A 19,626-nucleotide genomic window follows, 5' to 3' on the forward strand; every position below is an offset into this window, starting at 1 on the left:
TATCACACAAGATCAAAAGGTGAATAGATGCTACTCCTAGAATTCAAATTGAAGTGTTTTAATTCTTCCTCAGTGTTCTTCTCTGACTTCATGTTCCTTCTTGGGCCTTTAATTTTATTTAGTTTTCAAAAATCTCTTTCCTTTTATTTTCTCTTTTGGCACTTAATAGCATTTTTTTTCCTCATTATATGTAAAGTCAGTTTTTATCATTCATTATTGTAAGAATTTGAGTTCCAAATTTTTCTCCTTCCCCCCTCTCCTCCACCTTCCCTTACACAGTGAACAATCTGATATAGGGTATCCTTGTATAGTCATGCTAAATATGTGCCTACATTAGTCATGTTGTGAAAGGAAAATCAGAACAAAAGTATAAAACCACAAGAAAGAAAAATAAACAAATACGTTTAAGTGTCAACTTAAAAAAAATGAAATTAGTATGCTTTGATATGCATTCAGAGTCCATGGTTCTTTTGGTGAATGTGGGCAGCATTTATTTTTCATCAAATATATCTTGGAATTCTCTTGGAACATTGAATTGATAAGAAGAGTTATGTCTACCTTTGTTGATAGTCACTCAACGTTGCTGTTTCTGTGTACAATGTTCTCCCAGCTCTGCTGATTTCACTCAGCATTCTCATGTAACTCTTTTCAGGTATTTCTGAAACCTACCTGTTCATCATCTCTTACAGCAGAATATTATTCTATTGCATTCATATAACACAATCTGTTCAGTCATTATTCAATTGATGGGAATCCACACAATTTCCAAATTTTGCTATCACAAATGAGCTGCTGTAATTACTTTTATGTATGAGTTCTTTTCCAATGTTTCAGTTCATATTTTGGACCTTGTGTCCTTTCACATTATTATCTTTTTTTTTTAGCTTCAGAAAATAACTTTTGGTAGTTTGGTAGGTACAACACTGAAGAAATAAATTAATTTAGATAGAATTGTCATTTTATTTTATTAGCTCAGTCTAATCATGAGCAATTGATAATTTTTCTAATTGTTCAGATCTGACTTTATCTTCGAGAAAAATGTTGTGTTAATGTGTTCATATAGTGCCTGGATTTGCACTAACATATAGACTCCAAATATTTTATGTTGTCTACAGTTATCGTTTTTAACAAAAATATTATTTAATTCCTATTCTTACTAAGTTCAAAGTGCTATGTCCAATAATGGATATGGACTAAAACTGCAAAATGATAGTCAGCCTATTCGTACCTTTGGTGAAAAGTTAATTATCTGTGTAGACAAACTTCTTTTTCTGAGATGGGGTTATGTAAGTATTCATCTTCCTCTTGTGTTAGTTTGAGCAATTTGTATTTTTTAACATAATCATCCATTTCATTTAGATTGTCAAATTTATGGGCACAGAGGGCAAAATAATTTCTTTTTATTATTTTAATTCCCTCTGTATTAGAGGTGAGTTCTCCGTTTTCGGTTTTTGATATTAGTAATTTGATTTTCTTCTTTCTTTTTTTTTTAATGAAATTGACCTAAGATTTACCAATTTTATTGTTTTTTTTCATAAAACCAACTCCTAGTCTTATTTATTAGTTCAATAGTTTGCTTTTTTAATGACAATTTTATTAATCTCTCCTTTGGTTTTCAGTATTTCTAATTTGGAATTTACTTGGGGATTTTTAATTTGTTCTTTTTCAGGCTTTTTGAACTCCATGCCCAATTTATTGATCTCCTCTTTCTCTTTTTTGTTCATGTGATCACTCAAAGATATAAAACTTCCCCAAAGAGCTGCTTTTGCAGTATCACATAAAATTTGGTAGGTTGACTCATTATTTTAATTCTCTTGAATGAAGATATTGATTGTTTCTATAACTTGTTGTTTAATCCACTCATTCTTTAGGATTAGATTATTTAGCTTCCAAATAGTTTATGGTTTATGTTTCCATGGCCTTTGATTACATAGAAGTTTTATTGCATTATGATCTGAGAAGGATGCATTGACTATCTCTGCCTTTCTGCACTGGATTGTGAGGTTTTTGTGCCCTAGTACACGGTCAATTGTTGTATATGTGCCATGTACCCCTGGGAAAAAGTGTATTCCTTTCTATCCCCATTTAGTTTTCTCCAGAGATCTGCCATATATACCTTATCCATAACTCTATTCACCTCCTGAACTTTGTTGCTTATTTTGAAGTTAGATTTATCAAGTTCAGAGAGGGGGAGTTTGAGGTCCCCCACTAGTATAGTTTTGCTATCTATTTTGTCCTATGTCTCTCCTCCCCAGCTATTGCCCTTGTTGTTGGAGATATCAACATATATATTCAACATGCTCCCTTAAATATTCTAATTTTTTAGTTCCTCAGTTTATTCATTTCCCATTATCTATTTCCCCCTCTTACCTCAGCTACACATAGAGCTAGTCATACCTTTAATCTTCCCATCATCCACAAGTCAGCCACTTTCATGTTCATGAATTTTGAAAACCTTATATCTTCACAGTTTATTGTCATTAAACTTCTACCTCTGCTTTATAAACACAAACTCTGTTATTCCACACCAAAATATGCAATTCTGTAAGCTCTCAGTTTTCTCCTAATCTATTACCACTAAATCAAGTATTGTCTTTTCCTCTAACTGTCTTTGACCCTTGGTGAACAAATTAAACTCTAAAATATCATTTTTTTTCTAAAGTTCCATCCAACTATTCCTGTCACCAATCTTGCTCTTCTATGTTTCATCACTAGATTATTTCTGACATTTGTGCTCCACATTCACTCCTAATTTATGCAATACAAAATAGAAACTGGAGAAAATCACAAAATCATACTATCTAGGTCCATTATAAATTTATGTGACATGATTTCAAGTTGATCTTTGCTACATAATTTTTTCTGAAATTTTTCAAGGACTGCTTTCTACTACTTATTTTGGAGATGAAGGGCAGGTTGAATGGTGGTGTAGGAAAAGGGTTGTGTTTGCTGCCTGGCCTCACAACATGATGGGAGGGGAAACAACATTTATGTAGTTCACCACAAAAAAAAACATTAATAATGAAAACCTTAGGGAACATTTACAGATTTCCTGAATCTATAAGATAAAAAGGTATGAATGGGTTATCTGAATTAGTAAGGCAGTATGTATTGGTAGAGGAGTACCATACTGACAAGACAAAAGACTCGATATATGTCCAAAATCCAAGAAATCTATGGACCTACTTCAGCCACCTTCATGGCCATTGGAACAAATTGTTCTTATCTGCTCATTCTGCTAGGGGAAGTCTTTAACAACTGGAAATAGACATCTCTCAAACTCACCATTTAGTTTAAGGACTTTCAATTTCCCTAAACATGGTTTAACATGTCTTCTGAGACAGTTTTACATGAGTGTGTCCACTGTACATATTACAGTTTATTGGAACAATAGGAGAGATTTGGGTGAAAAATAAATCCCATAGGCATATAGGCAGCCCTGAAAGGGGCTTTGCAGGCCCATACACCAGGGTGATAGTCCTCCTTGAATGCCCCATACAGCTTAACTATGTATTAATTTACTAGTAACTGTGTAAATTTGATATAGTTTTAACTGTTGTGTTGGAGAGATTTGCATAGTGGAGAGAGTGCTGAATTTGAATTCAGAAATCTTTGATTGAAGTCCTGACACATATTGTCTTTTTGACTCTAGGGAAACCAACTTAAGATCTCAGCGTTCTAGGACATTGTATAATGAAGAAAACTCTGAAATACATGAAATCTTCTCAATATCTGTTCCCCACAATAATGAAGCAGCAGGTCCAATGTGTCTCCTTAATCATTTGTTGACTTTCATGTAGTATGTTTTCATTTATGAAAAACTTTGTATACATTATAAAATTTTATATTCAAAATAACACTGTGAGGTAAGTAGGGTAAGATTCACTTTACAGCTAAGGAAACTAGAATTCAGAGTTTTCAAGGTCACATCTAGTAACCCGAAAAACTGGGACTAAAATTGAATTTTCTGAAGTGAAAACCGGGGATATTTTTTTTTCCATTATGGCACAGCTTCCTCAAGAAAAGGAGACAGTGAAAGGCTTTTAATTAGACAGTACTCTAGTACTCTGATACTAAAAATAAGAAAATAAAATTGATGTGATGCTAATAAAATGTTGAATATTTACTAAAAATAAGGAGAAATAATAAAATATTCCATCAATATTAAACTTAGTACCCAATAACTTGGAATTCTTGATAACTTGATAACTCAAGTATACTACATGTGATATTTTTTGGCTGAAAAATTAGAATATCTTGCTTTGTGCATTTTCTTCATATTTTTTATGAGTTAGGATAATGTAATAGGGGACAAACGAACGTTTTGGAGCAAAGATTTCTTGAGCATAATATCAAATTACTGTGTTTATTAGTATGAAGTACTGTAAAAATTTCATCATATTCCCGTTTTACTCAGTGGTCATTTTCAATTCAGTTTATTAACACGAGCTTTACATGAAGATTATCGCACTTTAAAATTGCTCCTTAGAACCCTATAAATATTAACATACAGTTTTTCCCCAGTAAATCATACTGGACACACTTGGTAATCTCATAAATGCGTCTCCGGTCCTTGGAAGTCATGTGATTTTCCCAGAATCACTGTTATAGCATGTATCAGAAATAGGACTTGAACCCAGAACTTGTTCTCTTGATATATCACACTATACCAAAAATATCTCTTCTCTACTGTATGCAATGAATTTGAATGGAAGAACAGAGAATATGAATAGCATAGCTAAAGAATACAATATTCTTTATAAGAATATTTAGCATAGCTGAAGAATATAAGTAGCATAACAAAGCTGTGAACTTTCAAATTCATGATTATCCTAGATGCAGAGAGTACTAACAAGGTCTGACTATGTAGAAACCATGATTGGATGTCAATTTATTTACTCCTCAATAAATTCCTTTGGTCTTGATTATAAAAATATAACTTCTGGTTACCAAGAGAAAATTTAATGGAAAATGATTTTTAAGAACATAAGATGTACCATATACATCCCCAAATGGAATATTATTCTTTAAACTATGAAGAACAATTCTTTTAGGTTAAATTTGAAGTATTAACTGAATAGAAATCAAAGTAAGCATTTCTACAAGACAGAATATGATGTTATTCATTTTTATCACATCTTTTTATGGATAAAGTGAGATATATTTGCAAATTACCCATTGGCATCTCTTTTACATGTATATAAATTCTGTAATATGCTCTTTATATGCAATCAATATCTTTTCAGGAGTTAGTTATGAAAATATGTAGGCTATTTTCTTCTTTTTGAATTGTTTATTTCAATATTAATGCATTCAAAAGAGTTTTGGATTCATTCATTTATTCATGAAAAAAGATAATAAGGGATTTTAAAGGATAAGACTCACTGTTCTTAATCCACTAAATGTATACTGACTCTTTTCTTAGTCCTTTATATGTTAGCTTTTTATTTTTTGCCCCTCATGAAATTCTTAAATATTTTAAAATATTTTTGTCAAGAATATATATTTACAAATTCATACTGTCATCTAAATTAAACAGTTAACTTAAATTCTTTTAAATAAATCTCATTCAAAATCGTATCATTCAAAATAATTCTATTTTAATTTTATTTATACTCCATGGGGGTCTTTTTGGATGCAGAGAATGGTTAAATATTTTAAATCATTAAATATTTCGTATAATAGAGTAAAGTGTTATTTTTGTTATTAAAGAAATGTTATTATTCACATGTTCACATCTAACCAATAATGGGACAAATCACAATTCTGACTTTTTTAAAAAGATGCATTATATAAAGTCCTGCGTATAGATGAATAAAAAACTTCTTCCTGCATTTGAAGACTAGTGTTAGGATATAATCTCATGTTCTGTGGGCTCACTGAAACATCCTTGGTACCACTTGAGTAAACCAGTAGGATGGTGGGGAGGATAAGTACCTCAACATGTTCCCAAATGACCTTGATTTCTTCTGTAGTTTCTTGTGTTTTGACATTTTTAAAATTTCTTACAGCCTAGAATTTATGAATATTTTGTGAGAAAGCACATATCAAATTTCATTAAGTATTTTATGGATCAATATTATTTCTTTATAATTGTAAATAAGAAATTTTCGTGCTATGATAATGCTTTGGTACAATTGATTGGTTGAGTTCCCCAGGATATTTTGAAATCTATATTTGTAGTATAGAGATTTGTTATCATTCAAGTCATGAAAGATAGTGACATTCAGATGTGTATTTGTAGCCACCAGGTCATGTTTTTACAGGTATTTAATGCATGGTAAAGGTTTGTATCCTCCCATGTTGTATTATAAAATTTCTACTACTTCTTGATTTACTCAATAGGATTAATCATAGGTATTGTTTACTTAAAGATAATGCTTTTGTAGTTTCTAGGTATTATGACCAGTTCTCAATTGCCATTATAATTACCTTAATTTCCAACAAATTCTAAATATAAAGAAATTCACATTCACAAACCCTCACTCCTCTTTCATAGTTTTGTTAAAAGCAATCTCGTACGTATGAATGGGTAGCTCTTCTGAATGTGGTATTGGCTAGGATGATAAACCATATTCTTCAAAGAAATCCTTTTGGCTACCCTATTATACAATGTTCATCTTTGTCTTTCAGGAGAAGCCAGTAAATGTCTGAGGCTGAATTTAAACCCAATTCCTCTAGACTCCAGTTCCAGTGCTCTATCTGTCGCAACACTTCCTTGCCTCATTTAATCATATAAGATAATGCATAAAGTGACAAGAAAATATTGACCCAATGCATACATGGAATAAACTCTCCTACAATCTGCTGTACCATCAACGAGAGAAGACATGTAGGCAAAGAACACCCAAGGAACACACATGGAGCACATATTTATTTTGAACACATATAGCTTCTGTACTTGCATGAAGACATTCACATCTGGAACATGTATGGGTAGGGAATATGTAGGGAGGACGGTATACGTAGGGGTCATGAAAGCAAGGTACTTCATACATCTTATCCGTTGTATGTCTCCTATTCATATCTGGGTATCAAATTTCTCGTGTCATTTTAGCATATCATCTCTACTTGAAGACTTTTCTTTTGGTCACTCTCTCTCTTTTAATAGTTTTTATACTTTCTATTTTCAGAGCCATTCAATGAACATCTTAACCTCAACTGCTAAGGTGTAAGAGACTAAAGTTCTTTCATCCATAGTCTAGGTTATGAGTCACCATGCTTAGCTAAGGGCAACCAAACACAAGTCAGCCAACACATTCTAGAATAAGAACAACTCTCTGATTTTAATATCCTGTGTCTAGTTGATTCATTTCACATTGTTTCAGACAATAATTTCCATCATGAAGTTTGTTAAGATCATTTTACATTTGATCCTCACAACAACACTGGAAGGTAAGTGTCATTATTATTTTCATTTCACAGTTAAGGAAACTGAGACAGAGGTTAAGTGATTTACTAAGTGCCACACAACTACAGAGTTTCTGAGGTTGGATTTGAACTCAGATCTTTCTTCCTGACTCAAGGCTCAGTACTTTATTTATGTTGCAATCAGCAACTTTAAGAGAGAAAAAAAAACAAAAAAGCAAACCTGTGACTCTGAAAATAAAAGTAATAAAGAAAAATTTTGGTTGAGCTTACAAATCCTTGTCAGTCCCCAAATACTCTTCAGATTTTCATGCAAGTAAATCTAAGAAAAAAAAAAAGTTAAGCAAAAAGGGTAAAGTTATGCTTTGTATATGTAAGACCTTCTTAGTGCAGCAGTTTCTTAATGTGTTCAAAATGTTCAAAGCCCAATACAGAAAACAGGAACTAATATTATATGGCAGCAAAGAATACTGAATTAAGAGGTGATAGTCATAAAATGAAGTTATCAGGGAAAAAGATGGAAACATTCCGAAAGAGCTGTGAGGGAATGGAGCACCCCACTGAGAACATCTCCCCTCAAAACTGTTCACATTCCTGCCTCTTTGATGTGTGTAAGTATGTATTTATGTATGTATGCATGTATGTATGTACGTATGTATGCATTCATACCTGTAGGGAGAAAGAGACCGAAAGAGAGAGAGGAAGAGAGGGAGGGAGAGAGAAAGAGAGAGACAGAGGGAGAGTAATTCTTAAGGAAAGAAAAAAGTAAATAGTTAGAGCCCCAAAGTGGTACGTATGGCTGCCTGAGTCATCCGGATAGTGCTGCTAATTAATTCTTTAAAGCTAATGAGGTCTTGAGTTTCCTAACAGAGAGTTCTGAGAAAGAAAAGATGGCCCAGAATTAATGTTTGAGGTATATGTAAACAAGCAATTATAAAGTGCTTACTATATGCAGGCATTATGTTGAATGGGTATTGGTGATATAAGAAAAAATTAAATTTTCATCTCTGACCTCAATATAATGAATATATTTTTGAATTTAGAATCATAAAGATCCTTAGAAATAGAAAGAGAATTAAAACTATGTAAATAATAATAATAATAATATCTATGCGCTACACACTAGGTTAAACACTATACAATTATAATCCCATTGGATCTTCAAAACAACCATAAGAGATAGGTCATTTATTCTCCCCATTTTACGAATAAGGAAACTGAGAGAAATAGAGCTTAAGTGACTTTCCCTAGGTAACAAAGCTACTGAGTGTCTGATTTTAGATTTTTAATCCAGTCTTCCTGACTTTAGGACTAGTACTCTATTTATTAAGCCAACTAACTGCCCATTTAGTTCATTTTCCTCCCTTTGTAGAGAGGTAAAGATAGAAGTACAATACTTGTTGCTTGTCTCTTACTCCAGGACTCTTTTCAGAACATCATGTTCTGACTAATTAACTAGAATATGCTATGTTCCATGGGCCAGCTAGGTATTGGGATATAAAGACAAAGGCAAAATGTTCTCTATGTTCAAAGAGTTTATATCATAAATGAGGAAGATAACATATCAAAGAAATGCAATGCAGTCACAAGGTAAACTTGTGGGGAAACCTCTGGTAACTAGGGGGAAACATGAAAGGCTTCATGCTAAATATGGTGATAGGGTTTGATACTGAAGAATACGAAGGGGTGGTGGTAATGAAGGAAAGCATTTTAGGCATGGCCAGCACCTTGGACAAAGGTACAGGTAAGGAAGATGGAGAGTTGCGTATTAGGAAGAGCAGGACTAATATGGCTGAAGTGTAAAATTCATGTAGGGGTGTAATGTGCAAAAGGTAAGAAAGGTTAGAAAGAAGCAGGTTATGAAGAGTTTTAAATCCCAGAGAGATTTATATTAGATATACAAGGTAATGTGAAGTCTCTGGTATTTTTTTGAATAAGGTTTAATATTGTGAGAACTATGCTTTAGGGGGAAAAATCACTTTGGTGATTATATGGAGGAGGCATTGTAGTGGGCAGAGCCTTGAGGAAAATAAATTGGTTAAGGAAATGTTTCACTTATCTAGGCAATAATGCACTAAATTAGGATGGTTGTTTTGTCAATGGGGAAAATGGGTACATAAAATTGACTTTGTGATGATAGAAATGACAATATTTGGCAACTAATACGATATGTGGAATAGTAAGACTGAACAGATGTGGATGGTTCTAATTCATGATTTCTTCTAAATATCAGTCCTACATCACCACCTGATCATTGAACATTGGAAAATGGATAATTCATTGGCATTTACAATCCAGACAATGTCTCATTACCTTCTCCTTTAAACACCTGTCTTCTGGATTTTTTTCATTCAAGGGTACTTTCAACCCTCCGATTCTCACTATATCAGCATTTCAAAGTTGCAACAGGTCTTTGTCACCATTTAGTGCAAATCATCATTGAAGAAGAACCCTCTTTATAATACATCTAGCTTTTTCTCAAAACCATGAACAACATCCTTATTTTTCTTGCCTCTTTCCAATCTAATTCATTGCCAAGTCTTGTCAATTCTACTTTCACAGTATCTCCTAAAGCTGCCTTCTTTTCTCTATTAGCAGGGCCAGTGACAGTTTGTATCTTTATTGCTTCTCACTTTCATTACTGAAAATTTCGCAATTGTTCTCCCTGCCTTCAGGGTCTCTTCTCTACAATCAATTCTCTTTACTGTTGCTGAATTAATACTTGCAAAACATTGCTCTTATCATGTCAAAAGTACTCAGGGACTCCCTATTATATCTAGGGTCAAACACTAACTTCTTTGGTTTTTAAAGACCTCTATAATCTGTCTTCAGCCTACTTGTCTAGCCTTATTTTAAATTACTCTCCATCTTTTCTACATTCCACATTAAGTAACGTATTACTTGTCCTAAATTATACATTCCTCTTCTTATCTATGGGTTAATCCATTGGTTATCCCATATGTAGAATACATTGTCTTTACCCTGTTTTATAAAATCCCTAGCTCTACTTATGCTGCATATAAGTGTTACCTTCTGACCTTATTTCCCAGATGTATGTGATTTCTCTTTATTGAAATTTTCTTATCTTTACTAATCTGTGTACATATTACATGTCTTCAATAAATAGCAGGTCTTCAAGGTATTTGTTAACTCTGCTACTTAGCACAGTACTTTGTCCATCCTAAGCACATATTAAAATGTTGTTAAATCGTGTTAGAGTTTTATTATAACATTCCTTTAGCAAAATTATCTTCGAACAGCACAAAAGTCTACATGGTAAAGGAAAGTGAAAGACTGTATAAGAAAATACTTCTAAAGATACCATCAACATAATAGAAAAAAAATCTCCAGAATCTAGCACTGATATGTTCACTCAAAACCATGAAAAACCCAGTAAACCATCACCTTAATTCAAAAGAAACCCTTCTAGGCTGGCAGTACTAAGGGATGTCACTTGTACCTTTAAACTATTTTGACTTTGATCCTCTGCAAAGGCTAAGGGAGGAAGAGAACAAGAGAATTTCAGGGTACAGACTGAACTTGAAACGATTCAGTCTCAAGGATAGACAGATTTGTTTGGTAACTGCATTGATTTCCATTTCTGCCTTTTGTGTTCCTTCTCCCTACTCTGTCACTTACAGAGTCAGTTCCTGTGCTGAATTCTCCAATCCTGAAGCATCTTCCACTTTTTCTGTCTGCTACAAACTGAAAATTTTTGCTGGGCATATCTCTTTCGTAAGACTGGTTGAGTGAAAATAATGAAATTTAGTAAAAAAAAAAAATCCTTGTAGCTTAAGAATTCAATTAACCAAACAGTGATAATTATTCTTTTATTTTGCCTTTGTTTTCATTCGAGTGCCTTTTATATCAAGACAAGTCAGAATTAGTTCTTAGCCAGCTATCAATTGTGCTGGATTTTGTGGTAAAGGAAGAGAGATATTGTGTCCACTTAGTGAAGTATTCACGCAATTAGCCTTAATAAGTTTATTACAAGTATAAATGTAAGTTTGAGGAATGTGCTTCCTCTTCTTTCCCCAGATAAGTTCTCAATAGTTTTTGTTTTTCCCTCCAGGCTGCCCCTATAGTTTATCCCTTTATTGCCTCTCACTTGCATTACTTAATCCATTTCTTAATTGACTTCCACTGTGGTTTGTTTTTGACTTCTGTGGTATAATTCCATAGGTAGTACTCACACATTATCTTTTGTCTGCTTTCACTAAGTAACACTTTACCATTTGTCCAAATATATCTATTCCTATTGCATTTTTTGGTGTAAAACAAGAAGTTATGCACTGTTTGTATGTGCAACTCAACAGGATCAAGGATATTGATAACAATTACAGACATGGATCTGTTACACTAGTATAAAATCATTTTCAGTTTCACCTCTGTAGATTTCAATACCAGAATTTTATGGAATAGCCTAGGTATTGGTTGTTTCTGAAAGTTCTCTGCCGTTCTGATAAATAGTGTCAACTATGCTGCATTTTGCATTTCAAATCTGAAAAAACACCAGTGATATAAAATAATTACCACAGGTTATTATTTGACTCATTATTAATTTATTTTTAATTTTCAACATTCATTTCCACATTTGAAGTTCCAAATATTCTCTCTAGCTCACCCCCCACACCCCAATATGGTGTACATTTTGATTATCCCTTCACTCAATGTGCTCTCCCTCCCATCATCTCCTTCCCCCTTCCCCTATCCTCTTCTCCTTTATTTTCCTGTAGGTTAATAGTGATTTCTATATCCCATTGCTTGCATATCTTACTTCTCAGTTTCCTACCCAATCTCATTGAGAAGACAAGCAATTTGATATAAGATATACATGTGTAGTCATGCATAACACTTCTATAACAGTCATGTGAAAGACTAACTGTATTTCCCTCCATCCTATCCCACCCCCTTCATTTTTTTCTATTCTTTCCTTTGACCTTGTTCATCTCCAAAAGTGTTTGCTTCTGATCACCCCCTCTTCCCATCTGCCTTCTCTTCTGTCACCCCCCACAATCTTATCACTGTACCCCTTTCATGTAGGATAAGATACATTTTCATACCCAATTGATTGTGTATGTTATTTCCTCCTAAAGCCAAATCCAATGAGAGTAAGTTTCACTTATTCCCTCTCACTGTTCCCCTGTGAAAGCTTTTCTCTTCCCTCTTTTATGGGAGGTAATTTACTCCATTTTGTCTCTTCTTTTTTCCTTCTTCTGGCACATTTCTCTCTAACTCCTTAATTTTATTTTGCAAATATTACCCTTTCAAATTCAACTCACTCCGTGTCTCTCTTTCATATAAACACACAGATAAACATGAGGGCATACATATACACATTCACACATATATACATATATATATATATATATATATATATATATATATATATATATATATATATACACAATTTTATATATATATACATATATATATATGTGCAGATAGATATAGATAGATATGCAGATAGATACATAGAAACACAGATAGATAGATACATAGATAGATATAGACATTACCTCCAACTACCCTAATACTGACAAAGGTCTCATGAATTACAACTATCATCTTTCCATGTAGGCATCTAAAAAGTTCAACATAAAGAAGTCCCTTATGTTTTCTCTTTCCCGTATGCCTTTTCATGCTTCTCTTGATTTTTGTATTTGAAATTCAAATTTTCTATCCACCTCTGATGTTTCCACCAAGAATGGTCTAAAGTCCTTTATTTCACTGAATGACTATTTCTTCCTCTGAAGTATCACACTCAGTTTTTCTGGGTAGATGATTATAGATATCAATCCTAGCTCCTCTGACCTCTAGAATATCATATTCCAAGCCCTCAGATCCCTTAATGTAGAAACTGATAAATCTTGTATTTTCAGATTGCATTTCTGCAATACTTGGATTGCTTCTTTCTGACTGCTTGCAATATTTTCTCTTTGACTTGGGACCTCTGGAATTTTGCTACAATTATCCTAGGAGTTTTCCTTGTGGGATCTCTTTCAGGAGGTGATCTATGCATTTTTCATTATTTATTTTACCCTCTACTTCTATAAAATCAGTGCAGTTTTCCTTAATAACCTTTTAAGATGTTGCCTAAGCTCTTTTTAAAATCATGGCATTCAGATAGTCCAATAATTTTTAAATCATCTCTGCTGGATCAATTTTCCACGTCAAAACCCAGTACAACACCCAGTCTCAGCACACACAAGACACCACAACTATGACCATACCTTAGCACCAGGAAAGCTGCAAAACTTCTATAGCCTCCAGCAGACAGAACCCGAGTTCCCAGTACACAAGCCTAGAAACCATACCCCTGATCCATAGTACAAGAAGCTTAGTGTAGAACCTCCTGTGTTCCAGCAGAACAGCTCAATTTTAAAAGCCAGGAAATAGTTAAACATGACGAGCCAAAAGGAAAAACAAACATTGACTATTGAGAATTACTGTGGTGAAAGGTAATATCAAAACACAAATTCAGAAGAAGGGAACAGCCTCAATGTATCTATCTCTGAAACATCAAAGGGGAATATGAATTGGTCTCAAGTCCAACATGTCATATTGGAACATCTCAGGAAGAACTTTGAAAGTCAAATAAGAAAGGTAGAAGGAAAAATTGTTAAAGAAAAAAGAAGTACACAAAAGAGAGTAAGCAGCTTAGAAAATAAAAGATAAGAATTGAGTGAAGAAAATAATTAATTAAAAAATACAATTGACTAAATGGAAAAAATCTATTGAAAGGAACAAGTCCTTAAAAAGTAAGATTGGCCAAAAGGAAAGGAAGGCAAAAAAATTCAAAGAAGGGGAGAACTCCTTAAAAATAGAATTGGCCAAATGAAAAAGAAGTACCAAAGCTATCCGAAGAACACAGTTCCTTACAAGATAAAATTGGGCAAATGGAAGCCAGGGACTCTATGAGGTATCAAGAGTAAGAAAATCCAAATCAGAAGAATGGGAAAATAGAAAAAAAATGTAAAATACATTGTTTTATTACCTGACCCAGAAAACAGAACCAGGAGGGATAATTTAAGAATTGTTGGTCTACCACAGTTTTAACGACCGTAAGAAAAGATCATTGTTAGCATCTTTGAAGAAATTATCAAGGAATACTGTCTTGATGTCCTAGAACCACACAGTTAGTCATTGAAAGAATACTCTGATCACCTCTCGAAAGAGATCCCAAGATGAAAATCCAAGGAATGTGTTGTAGAATTCCAGAATTATCAGAACAAGTAGAAAATACTGTAAGCAGTCAATATGAAACGATTTAAATATTGTAGACCCACACTCAGGTTTACACAGCATCTATTAACTTCTACATTAAAGGATTAGGGGGTTTAGAATATGCTACTGTAGAAGACAAAGGAGTTTGGATTACAACCAAGAATCAGCTCCCGAGAAAAATTAAGTATAATCTTTCAGAGAAAGAGAGGGACATTCAAAGAAATAGGGGACTTCTAAACTTTTCTGATGAAAAAAAACAAAGCTGAACAGAAAATTCAGTCTTCAAATACAAGACTCACGAAAAGCATAAAAAGATAAACAGGAAAGGCAAAAAAATAAACCTTTATTCAATAAGGTTAAGCTGTTTACATTTCTGCATTGGAAGATGGCACTTGTAACTCTTTATTACAACATTTAGAAGGGGTATACATAGGCAGAGAGTGTGATGACACAATAATGAAGGGCAGATGGAATGTATTGGAAGAAGAGGAAAGAGGAAACAGAAATGAGTAAATTGGACCATTTGAAAGGGCACAAAGACCTATAATGCTGGAGGGAAAGGAGGACGGTAAGTATTGTCTGAACAATGCTCTTATTTAACTTAACTCAAAGAGGGAATAACATACTCAGTGGGGTGTAGAAAACTATCACTATAGGAATTATGAGGGAAAACAGGAAATAAAAGAAAGAGGATGGATAGAAGGGAGGGCACAAGGGAGGAGAAAAGTAATATGGGAAAACAAAAGGGGGGGGTGATAAAAGAAAGAGCAGACTGAGGGAGGTAGTGGTAAGGAGGAAGACACTAGTGAGGAGGGAAAGGCAGAAAGGAGAGAGAAAAGTTTAAATAGGAAGGAAAGTAGAATGAAGAGAAAGACAGAGGTAGTAATCACAACTCTGAATGTGAATGGGATGGACTATCCCATAAAACGAAAGTATTTAGCAGAACAGATTAAAAATCATAACTTTATTATATTTTGTTAACAAGACACAAAAAGCTAGTGTAGAATATATTATGCTTCAGCTGAAGTGAAAAGAAAAAGCCAGGATAGCAAACTTGATCTCAGGCAAAGCAAAAGCAAAAATAGATCTAATTAAATGAGAAGGAAAGAAAAGAAATCCTGCTAAAAAGTACCATAGACATTGAAGTAAAATCAATATTAACATATGCGCTCCAAGTAGTATAGCATCCAAATGCTTAGAGAAGTTAAGGAAGGTACAGGAATAGATATATAAAACTATGCTATTGGGGGACCTCTACTTCCCCCACTCAGAACTAGATAAATGTCACCAAAAAATAAGCAAGAAAAAGTTAAGGAGGTGATTAGAAGCTTATAAAAGTTAGATACAGTAGACCTGTGTGGAAAATTGAATGGAAATAGAAAAGAAAATACTATTTTTTTTCTCAGAAGTACATAGTACCTACACAAAAATCAACTACGTACTATGGCACAAAGCCTCACGATACAATGTACAAAAGCAGAAGCATAATATGCATTCCTTTCAGATCATGATGCAATAAAAATTACATGTAATTAAGGGTCTTTGAAAGATAGAATAAAATTAATTTGGAAACTAAAAAATTTAATCCTAAAGAATGGATGGGTTAAATTACAACTCATAGATATAATCAAAAACTTCTTCAAAGAGAATTAAAATAATTAGGAAAGCATAGCAAAACTTATGTGATACATCCAAAGCAGTTCTTAGGGGAAATCTCCTATCTCTCAATGCTTGCAAGAATAAAATAAACAGAGAGGAAATCAATGAACTGTTCATACAAGTGAAAAAGCTAGAAAAAGAACAAACAAAAAAATTCTAATTAAATACCAAATTACAAATTCTGAAAATCAGAGGAGAGATTAATAGATTTGGAAAGGGAACTATTGAAACAATAAATAAAACCAAGAGCTGGTTTTATGATTAAAAAATCAATAAAATAGACAAATGTTTTGTTAATTTGATTAAGCAAAGAAAGAACCAAATTGCCAATATCAAAAATGAAAAGAATAAATTCCCTACCATTGAAGAAGAAACTAAAACAATAATCAGGAGCTATTTTACCCAACTGTATGGATCTAAGATAATTTCAAAGGACTCATGATGAAAAAATGCTCTCCTCATCCAAAGGAAGATATATGGAGTTTGAACGCAGAAGAAAGCATACTATTTTCTCTCTTTCTCTTTTGGTTTTCCCATGGCTTTCCCTTTTCTTTTAACTGTTCTTTACAGCATGTCTAATGTGCAAATATTTAATATGATTATACGAGTATAGCCTATATTAGATGCCACAACACCTTGGGAATGGGGTTTGCAGGAAGGGGGGAAATTTACAACTCTAAATTTTATAGAAGTAAGTGATGAAAACTAAAAATAAAGAAATGAAAATTCACACAAAATTGTATTATATTTTTACACATACGTTGATTTAATTTGTATTTATGTAATTGCTTTCACTTCATGTGGTATATTATTATTAGATTAATAAATTAATATGACAAATATTACTGACTCATACCTCTTTCTTACAACAATGATAATGGGATTTCCATGAAGGACATTTTCATCAATAATTAATCATCTAGATAAAACTGGTTCTCATGACCATGTCTACCCATTAAATCAAATGACTGGGTTGAAATAACTCAATAGACAATGTAGATAGCATCATATTGGGAGAGGAAAATATATCAAATTAATTGATTACACATATTGTCTACTTTGAACTATTCATTATTTTGTTTTATTTTCCTTTGCAAATTCAGTTTCAATTATTTGCCTTTTCCCTTTAATTTCTCGCTTTGTTATGGATAAGCTAATACACATTTTAAACAATGTAAATGGAAGAAGATAGATGATTGCATAATTCATAAAAATAATGATTCATCTTGGTCAGATACTCAATATAATTTGATATTATAACACACATACACACACATAAATATCTGGCACCACTTTACTGAAAGTTATTGTGCTGGAGAATGTAGAGAAATATGCAATAGCCTTTACCTGCTCAAAATCTTTGGAAGGCAGGAGACACAAAATTCTAAAATAATAGGCAATACACCATAGCATATTTTCATCTCTGAAATTTACTTTTATTTTAATGTTGCTTACTGATTTTTATTTAATGTTTGATTTTTTTTATCTTTCTTTAATTAATTAATGTTATCCTAAATGAATTTCTTCTTTTGTCTTCTTTCTGGGAATGCACAGAGTGTTATACTTGCAGTTAGGAAGACCTGGATTCAAATCTATTTTCTTGTTGTTATTGTTGTTGTTTTTGGAACTCAATAGCTAATAAATCAAAATAAAATAATTAAACTCTCTCCTCAGCTGTTTCCATATCTGTAAAATAAGGTTAATAATGACATTAATTGCCACTTCTTAGGATTGTTTTAATGTTTAAACAAGATAATAGATATAAAATAGACTGTACACTATAAAACAGCTCATTTAACATTATACTTTATTTATCAGAACTATCCTTTATGTTTAATGATTTGCTCATGACATCCTCAAATAATTTGTTTAGCTGAATTTTAATTCAACAATAGTAAAAATGCCTGCATATGGCATATGATATGCATAATATTTAAGGAACACAAAGAAACTCACATTCTCTCATTTAAGCTTCATAAAAAAGTGAATTTTAGAACGTAGCTATTATCCATGTAATCATTATAGACAGTCTATGCAATTCAGTCTCTCAAATTACTTTGCCCAATACTTGAGGCTTCATCTGAACTAAATAATTTATATTATTTCCTCCTTAATCCACAGAAGTACTCTCATATTTTCCATTTTTATTGAATTTCTGAAGAAATAAAAATACCCTCACTGAAATTTCAAAAGAAGTATCTGTATTTTTGTCCCAATATTTCTATTAAGAGCAGAGGGAAGGAAATTAGCACTCACTTTTTTCTAAATAAGGAAACTTGGGCAACTGAATTTAGATGGGTTTTTAAAGACATATGGTCCCAGCAAAGAACCCAGGAAAAGATATCAGGTCTCCTATTTTTGAACCTTGAATTCTATATACTGGCCTTATCCTCTATGAGAATAGTTGTTTTTTTTTTTTTTTAATGTTTAACAATCACTGCCATACAATTGAGATTTTATCCCCCCCACACCTACCTGCCACTACCCCGCTCCCTCCCCATGACTGCATACAGTTCTGTATAGGTTCTACATATACTGTCGTACTGAGTACATTTTCACTATAGTCATGCTATGTAGTCGGACTAAAATAAATGGAAGAAATCATATAGCAAATCAAAACATGATACACAAAAACATACACATACACAAACATGATCTGCTACATTCTGTGAATGACTTCCATATTTCTTTCTCTGAGTGTGGAAGGCATTTTGCCTTAGAAAACCACCATTGGGATTTTTTTTTTTGAGAAGTTCTTGCGTTATTACGAAATTCCAAGTCTACCAGAAAAAACTCTCACACACTGTGGTCGTTGCTGTGCACAAAGTTCTCCTGGTTCTGCTCCTTTCACTCAGCATCAGGTCATATAAGTCCTTTCAGGCCTCTCTGAAGTCTTCTTGTTCATCATTTCTTATGGGACAACGGTACTCCATTACATTCATATACCATAATTTATTCAGCCATTCCCCAATTGATGGACATCCCCTTGACTTCCAGTTTTTGGCAACTACAAAGAGTGCTTCTATAAATATTTTTGTACATGTGGGACTCTTTCCCATTTTTATGATCTCTTGGGGATATAGTCCTAGTAGCGATATTGCTGGGTCAAAGGGTATGCACATTTTTGTAGCCCTTTAGGCATAATTCTAAATTGCTCTCCAGAATGGTTGGATGAGCTCGCAGCTCCACCAACAATGAATTAGTTTTCCTACTCTCCCACATCCTTTCCAGCATTTATCATTTTCTTGTTCTATCATGTTTGCCAATGTTATAGGTGTGATGTGGTACCTCAAAGTTGTTTTGATTTGCATCTCTCTAATCAATAGTGATTTAGAGGATTTTTTCATATGATTATAGATATCTTTAATTTCT

This window comes from Notamacropus eugenii, chromosome 6 (assembly GCF_028372415.1).
Source record: "Notamacropus eugenii isolate mMacEug1 chromosome 6, mMacEug1.pri_v2, whole genome shotgun sequence".
Lineage (NCBI taxonomy): Eukaryota > Metazoa > Chordata > Mammalia > Diprotodontia > Macropodidae > Notamacropus > Notamacropus eugenii.